Source organism: Folsomia candida, unplaced genomic scaffold (assembly GCF_002217175.1).
Source record: "Folsomia candida strain VU population unplaced genomic scaffold, ASM221717v1 Fcan01_Sc004, whole genome shotgun sequence".
In the NCBI taxonomy this organism is placed as follows: Eukaryota; Metazoa; Arthropoda; class Collembola; order Entomobryomorpha; family Isotomidae; genus Folsomia; species Folsomia candida.
In genome coordinates, this window is record NW_019091196.1 from 10,000,001 (window position 1) to 10,008,814 (window position 8,814).

Consider the following 8,814-nt stretch of genomic DNA (forward strand, 5'->3'; position numbering starts at 1 on the left):
TACGTTACATGCTGAATACTTGTCACTCAACTGGACAGAGTTCTTCTATACATTGGTGAGCTCAAAATGGCGAAATCTCTTCTTACAAAACGCCCTAAATTTCGCAAAATTTATTCCAAGTGGCGCTTCTTGTTAGTGCTGAAGAGTTGAATGTGGGATTAATAAAATCAGTTTCGTGTCGAAATATATCTTGACACTTTTGCTTCCAGTCAGAGCTGCTAATGATGTCCTTGCTACGAGTCCTTTCAACTTCTTAATTAGAGCTGGCCGACATCTAACAGAAATTCGTGTTGGGTAAGAGATCACAGTAAATTTCGGGTTGATGGCTTTCACACGAATTCAACACTACACTCACAAAGTCGGGGATGAAATGATCTTCAATCAAAATATGAAACACGTCTATTTGACAGATATAAGAAAATAGCGGTAAAACTATAATTACAACTTTTCAAAGAAATGCGGGCTGCTTAAATTCAATATTTGATCTTTGATCATCGGGGTCAGAGGAAGGTCACAGACCTCAAGTATTTACCGTCTTGTGGTCATTACCCTGATAATCCTGATTAAAATTTTAGTGACCTCTGTCGTTCAAGGTTATTTCATGTCTCACCCAAGCGTCCGGACGGACACACCGTTCACATAAAGTAGCTATACAGGTTCGTAATAAATAAGAGGATTCACAATCCACCCACTTCCTCATCCCCCCTGAATTTCTACCTGCCTACATATTTCCCTTTTGGCATCTCTATTTACACAGTTCATTTAATTTTAAACTTCTCAACCAAGTAATTGGCCCTCCTTTTCTCGGAGGCCGAGCCATTCAAACCAACAACTTGACATAACACAACCTCAAGTGAATAAACATCAAACAATCGGTTCACTTCCCTTCATCCATCCATCATCATCCTGCTCCTGCTTTCCCTGCATTATAGCCACCTCCTCTCCCTCTCGTACATAAGAAAATACATTCTATATCAACATCAAACAACAATCAACAAAGTAAATAATGTGAGTTAGGAACTGAACAAACAGTCCACACGAATGGATCATAAGTAATTCGAGCTTGAATCATATTACAGTTGAACGTTTCAAGAATTCTGTTCAGTTCTCCGTTCGGATCATTCATTCCTCGTAATAAGTAAGAAGCTACTCCCATTTCACTTTCTCCTCTAAATCAACCCCAGCCAGACTGAGGAGATGTGTTACGTATAAACGTGTGTGTATGTATGCGATACGTATGCCGCCTTGTGAAGCCAACCACTCCTCGTCTTCTTCCTCCGCCGCCGCCGCCGGAGAAATGAAATTTGACACGACCAACCTGAAATCCATTTACAAGAAGTTGCTGCTTGGTTGGTTAGCGGTGTGGGTCGGTATAGGTCTATCCATTTATGTGTGTAGTGCATGTCAAATTTGGTCCAATTTTGGTCCAATGATCAATTCAATTGTCAAATCAAAGCTGAACCGCTAAGATTGAGTGTAGTAAGGGTCAGACCAGAGACCATTTGCTTTCACCACCTGTCCATCCATCCATCCAGCCATCCCACCAGTACAATTTAAGTCAAACTACTTGCACACAAATACTCAGTGTGTATTACCTAAGAAAGTCTAGAACAGCTCTTTAGGGCTTGTTGAAAATCTCTCCAGACATACAACCACTCGGATTTCGAGTGTCTGAAATATATGCAGCTTGAAAATCCGCAAAGATTCCGTGAAAGAAAATGCATTCAGTTTGTTGTACTACGTATGAAAAGAAGAAGTTTTCCATTTCTTCTCTCTGACCTGATTCATCATCAATCTCTTCACTAGATCTTTGCTTGTTGGCAGTGGCGGGTCTTTCTCTATTTGGCTTCAATTTTTCAATCCATTCCCCTGAATTGAATCGCATCCCATCCCAATAACTAACTATTTATCAAGGATCAACATCAAATATAGGCATCCATCCAGCCAGAAAATACCTCCTACTCCCACTCCCCCCACAAATAAAACTACTTCAATCATACAACATACATGGTCAAGTATAAATCTTTTTGAACGGAAATCGATCCGATTTGCGGATGATGCCACCCAATCAATCACACCCCATCAATCGCACCCCGGCTAACGCACCCCACCATTGCCACGCCGAGGATAATACCACCCCCAAGCAATGGTACCCGAGTAATCGCACCCCTGTAGATGCCACCCCTTATCAATCGCACCCCTAGGAGTATCCCACCCCCGATTTTGTAAGATTTTGACTAATTTTCAGGCACAAATAAATGAGTCATGCGATATGTCGCTGAATTTATTGGGGTTGTAAAACAATGCTAGGATTATCTCATGAGTGAGATTTTGAGTTACCCTTATCGTTTTTTAATTATGGACACAATCCTAAGAATTCATGAAGGATTTACACATTAATCCTATTACTAGTAGAAATAAAGCTGATTAATTTGTAGACCTAATTATGTATATTTTGACGATATTTGAATTTTTACTGAGATTTATTTTCATTGATATTGACTTATGTGTTTCAATTTTTACGGAGATTTAATTTTTTTTATAGTTTTTTGTCGAAATATGAAATTAATTTATTAAGCCTGATGATATTTGAATAAATTACAAGCATTAGGGAAGCATTAAGAAAGTCATATGTGCATACATACGTACACGTTTGCTTTATTTTTACTAGTAACAGGATTAATATGTATGTAAGTCCTTCATGAATTCTTAGAATTGTGTCCATTATTTAAAAACGATGACGGTAACTCAAAATCTCACTCGTGAGATAAGCTTAGCATTGTTTTACAACCCCAATAAATTCAGCAACATATCGCATATTCACACTCATTTATTTGTGCCTGAAAATTTGTCAAAATCTCACACCATCGGGGGTGGGATACTCCTAGGGGTGCGATTGATAAGGGGTGGCATCTACAGGGGTGCGATTACTCGGGTGCGATTGCTTGGGGGTGGTATTATCCTCGGGGTGGCAATGGTGGGGTGCGTTAGCCGGGGTGCGATTGATCGGGTGGTATCATCCGCACACCAATCGATCCTTGTATGAATGCGGCACGATTTGAAATTCCAATTTTTTTCACATTTCTCCTTCAACGACGGGAGTTTCCACCAAACAACTTTCACTATTAATAAGAGAAGAGCGTACTGGATTTCTGGGTAGTTTGGCGGATAAGGTTAGATTTTGATATTTTCTGTACAGCCGATAAATAAATCAAATGTCTGTAAAATATTCAACACCGAAATTACTCACTTTATAAATAAACATGATTCAAACTTCAGTATGTATTGCATTTCACAACGATTTGATGAAATTTCGTTGCATAAATGGTTGCCTAAAAGGAACAATATTGTTCAATTCAATGCAGAATAACTCTTTTGTGTCGTGGAAAGTGTCGTAATGACTCCAAATTAATAATCTGGTTGACAATGCGAATCACAAAGTTGAGTACATAATTGCAAAATATGTGGTAATCTGATGAAATCGAATTGAAACTGACACATTTTATGTATGGGTTCACGAATATGTGGCAATTTGTCGATTTCACAACTTACACAACCGACAGAGAAAAGGGAAACTTTGTTATTTTCATTGTCCGTGTAATTAATATTCACCATAAACAAAACAATCAAACATGTTGTGTTATATCAAAGGCTTCTGGGTATTTATTCGTCCTATGAAACTTCCCCACATTAATTCCGTATCATACATAATTCCTCATTTTTAATCAGAGAGAATTCTAATTTTTAACTTTCTCCCCACAATTTTGACTTTCTCTCTTGTCCTCCCTCCCCAAAAATCTAGGTCTGATTTTATCTCTGCGGAACAAGGAAAGTTGGAGTTTGTCCAGATAATCACTTATCAATTTATGCTGGAAACGAGCCCATCTTGTTAGACTAGGAAATGGAGATCATTACCGACCGACCGGCCAGTTTAGATTTGTATTGCGAATCCCTATACTAAAAAAATGTGCACATACCCTCTCCAACTTTCCGTGCATGCATTCATATTACGACAGAAGCAGCAGCCAAGTTCCCATTTCATTTCATTGTTTCGTGCAAATGCATAATTTGTTGGTTTGAATGCTAAGCACGAACCACCAAGTTCATCACTTCGAGACAGCTACATACAAGGCATTCATCTGGTGCATCCCATACGTGAGTTATCATGCATGCATCCATCTCCTTCTATGCTTATCTAGCTTCATGTGTTGTTCCAGTCCAGACGAGATGATGAAGTTTGTAAACTTTGGCATTTCCCTTTTAACGATATCCTCCTCCTCCTCCTAAAAACAGAGGTTAACTAAACCACCAACCAACCAACTTTATACAATAAAATCCCCGGCTAGCCCTCGCACTTTATGTTACCAATTCACAAACCCCTTTTGTAATCTGTCGGGAGGGAGAAAATTGTCTGCTGAGCACTGTTTACCTTGTACTTTCTCTCTCTCTCAAGTGACACCTCAGAGTCCAATGAGAAAAATAATTGCACACCACATTGGTGAACTAAATAGGAAAACTTTTCCCCTCACTCCAATCGGAACGAGGAAAATAAAAGTAAACACGGAGCGAGAGGGAGAAAGCACTTGACCAAAAAATCCCAACTTGCTCCTTGTCCAACAACAACTTCATTTCTCTCTCTCTAAAACAATATCTCATTCATTCATACGACAAAAACCAGGACTGCTCATCTTCTCGTGGCACGTACATCATTGCACCACAGAGCACCTCCTTCCTGGGATATATTTCACCACCACGGACGACGAAGGGAAGGATACGTGCAAATTCAAGGAGAAAGTACAACTTGGGAAAGAAAGTACTCAAACTATCCTCCATATTGAGTTTGTAAACTAAAACCTCACATCGTGACTGAGAAGATGAGCTCGGGATGAAATGTACTGGTCGTGTTCTCTGTTTGTCTGGATTTGTTCTGTCCGTGTCGTTTCTGCAGGACAGCAGCAGCAGGAGAGAAATTTCTGCTATGGTTGGGATGGGATTGATTATTTTATCAGGCCAAGTCACCGCTACGAGCAGTACAGATATTTGTCCAGAATTTTTTGTTTCAAATTGAGACACCGCCGCAACAACAAATATTTTTTACCGGTTTGTATAACCCACAAAAAAGAAGGTAGCATAAAAAAGAATCTCGTTAGCACGAGCCTCCAGGTGTTAGCAAACAGTGGACAAGTAACAAACACGGAAGAAGGAGCAGGTATTTTGGGCATGTGGGAATCGTTCATCACTTGGGAACGAGCATGTCGGCATCTGCTACACCGCACGCGAAGAGTAAGAATTCTTACGTCGAACAAGCCAAAAAAGGTTCACGTCAAGGCAAAGATTCGAGAAGAATTTATTTATCTCGTGGAAAAGGGAGGAAGCGAATTCGATGTGAAAGCTCTGATCGGTTCCATTGTTAAAGGTCAAATACAAATCAGGAGGGCAAACCAGCGTGAATGCGGAAAGGGTAGTGGGACGACGAACCAATAAATAAATGCGTATCCCACGACCATGTTTTGGACAATAAAATAATATGATTTGTCAATTCCGCGAGTCAAATATAATATAATTTGAAAGAGCCAAGGTTGGTGAAAGCGTGGGAGAGGATGCTTTGAGAGTAAAATTTAGGGATCCTGTGAGGCTTCCAATTTGCCAATGGACAAATGTGATACATCATTTATCCATTAGACCAACCTGCCTGTTTCATATCCGCATTAGTCCCACGTGTCCCGCAATGTAGGTACCAGTATCAACATTGGCATAATGTCGCTCTACCTACAAGGTTACAATTTTTCCTGTAAAATCCGCCATGATCACCCCCCATCAAGAATTATTATCTCATTTAACCCGAAAAAAATCCTACCCCGTGGAAAATCAATTCTTCGATCCGTCTAATTTTCCATGCCGCAATGATCACGGCTTGGTCACAAATCCCAGTTTCAATCTGACCTCCTCCTCCTTCTCCTGGACCTTATGTAACTAACCCGTATTGACTTGCACCGCGACGACATAAGTCCAGACTGTGTAAATACTCAGCCCAGTCTAAACGAGCAGAACAACAAATAAATAACAAGATGCTCCCAAATAAGATTTCCTACGTAGTATGCACTACTTTATCCACAAATGTAATATACGGCTCCACACATATCTAAATACGCGTCGATTCCTCGCATGAATCCAATCCATGCTTACTTTATACCCTGCAAGAACTTTCTTCCTGGCCTAATGGCCAGGAGAGCTTTGCTTCATGCCTCAGCATCCTCTCAGTCATGTTATTCCGCTCCGGGCTTAGTTTATGCTTAAAGTCTTACCAAACAGCTATCCAATTGCGGCACAGGATGCTTGGGTGGAAACATCTTTACGTTTCTGGTGGCTACTACTTTCACTTGCAAAATTAATGGCACAGCTCCAATAATAAATATAAAATTGCCTCACTCACTCTTACCCTCTCGCCAACATTAACTTGTTATTAGTTGGTGATGATGATGAAGAAGTGTGATTTGTTATACACGTTTCTCTCCTCTCAGATTTTCTTTGGTCCGACTGCCATGGCCCCTCGGCTAAAGTAAAACGTGATAATTAACATGTACCAGGACCAAATTAAGCCCAGAGGAGAGTGAAAGCTGGAACTTTAGTGGGATGAGTTACCTCTTGATAGTGTGCGGAAGACCTTTCAAAAACAGAAATGGTACGGAGATTGGACAGACAATATATTGCATAACGAAGGAACAAGGAGCTTTATTATTGTTGCTTAGTCATGTGCTTTCTGGGTGGACGGAGGGGCCATTCATAAAGGAGGTGACCGATTTTCGGGGAATTTTTACTCCTACCCCCTGGGGTGACCTATCTACCCACGTTATAATTAACATGGAAAGCTAGGCCTTGACCCCCACTTTCTCCCCTCAAATTGATCACATTCTTTCTGCACATTCCTTTACAGACTGTACTTTTACATATGAACATACATACGTAAATGGAGGAGAAAGTCTCACACGAAAGTCTCTCTCGGAGAGAGAATCCGAAGCCAAAAGTGGATGGGCCACCTTTCAAGAAGAATTTAAAGAGTGTAATCTAGAAGAATGAATGTTTGCTGTGCTGTGCATATAAGGTGCTGAATTTATTAGCGGGTGAGGATTTCTCTGCAAAATGAACCGCCAATGACGACTACATACTTTTCCCACAATCTACTACTCGCTTTTACCTCCACATATTTATGTACACTGGGCGTAGGAGTAATACCGGAGCCCATTGGATAGCAGTAAAAAAAGAGACGAGAAAGAGTGAATGAACGCAATATGCCCGTTGCCAGACAGAGTTCAGAGTCAGCAGTATAGTGTAAAATGTTGCAGGGAAAGTAAAGAAAGACAAATGTGGTGTAACTAAAATGGATAATGGTTAGGCTGCTAGTAGACTTTTTCATACGCCTAAAAAATTGTGGGTTTTGTACTCTTCTTTTTAAATAAAATGCTTCCTTGGCGAATAGCTGGGAAAGAGAAAGTTGTGATGCTCGGTACATATTTGGGCCTGTATTTGTTCACCCTTTTAGTAAACTGGATGTGGGAAGAATTTCATGTATTTATCTACTTGCTGCACTTTTCTCTTATATATCCTCGTGCAATATGCAGTTTGATCTTGTTTCGTCAGCGTGAAGATTTTTTTACACTTTTGCAATCCGTACACTTTTTTCGGTACTTTCTCCTCCTTGGAAATATCAGCCACGATACATCTATTTTGTGCACAGCTCATAATAAACTTTCCTGGCAGGGAGGACCGCACTACGGCAAGCTTTCCAAAGAAATCACTATATTCCTTCTACTCATACGACGTACCTACAACCTTCTGTAGTAATTCTCTCGCCGGAATGGACCTTGCTTCTCCGTGGTAAACTATCGCTTATTGTGGAGCAGTCTCAACTTGAATTTACTTGACTTTTGGGCACCCGTCCAACAACAAGTTTTACATCGGGAGGATGGATGAATGAAAGTGACACGGATAACCAACGAGCAAATCCTCCCAAGAAGGCGATATTGGAGACTCCAGCAATTTTAAGAGACGTTAAGAACTATGGAACAATATTGGTCTATTGCCCAGGCTTGTTACGCAATCATTAATTATCCCTTTTCCCATCATATTTTCCATTCAAACTCATCTTGTTTATTTATCATTGATACTACAAATCCTGAACTCGATACAATAATAAAAAGAAACGAAACCATTAGTGTTTACTCGACTGATTAATTACAACTCTTTGTTATATATCTCATACTTATTATCCTTCTCCTCCTCCTCTTCAGCTTAATCCATTCTGTTCCTCCTGATTGAAGCCGTCGTTCGCAAAATGCCAGCAATTTTGTCAACATCAGGATTTCATTGTGTTCTCGGAACATCTCCACGGACCCAATTCTTCTCCCTCTTTCACGGTTGACTGCTTTATTATTTTATAAGAAAAAGAATAGGAAAAAAGCCTTGAATCACACACCATTCAAACCCCACAATACATTTATTCCTTGTCAACAAGGTTAGAAATTGAGCAGAAAAAGTTGATACAAGCTGGAACGATGAGGAGATTCGTTGCGAAGAAGCGATGATTTTTCTACGACCGACCCCGTTTAAAGAAATCAGAAGAGCAGAAAGAAGATATTTTATTAAGGACAAAGAGAGAAAGCCAGAGTGACAAATGCGTGTGGATGTTTCTTCACGGGGAACGTCTTCCTCTCTTTTTCTCCCATTTTTATTACGCAGCCAAGGAAAAAAGCTCTTTCTTTCCTGCATATCTGCATTGTTTACAGACCTGTCTTGCAATGAAGAATCAAGGCGACA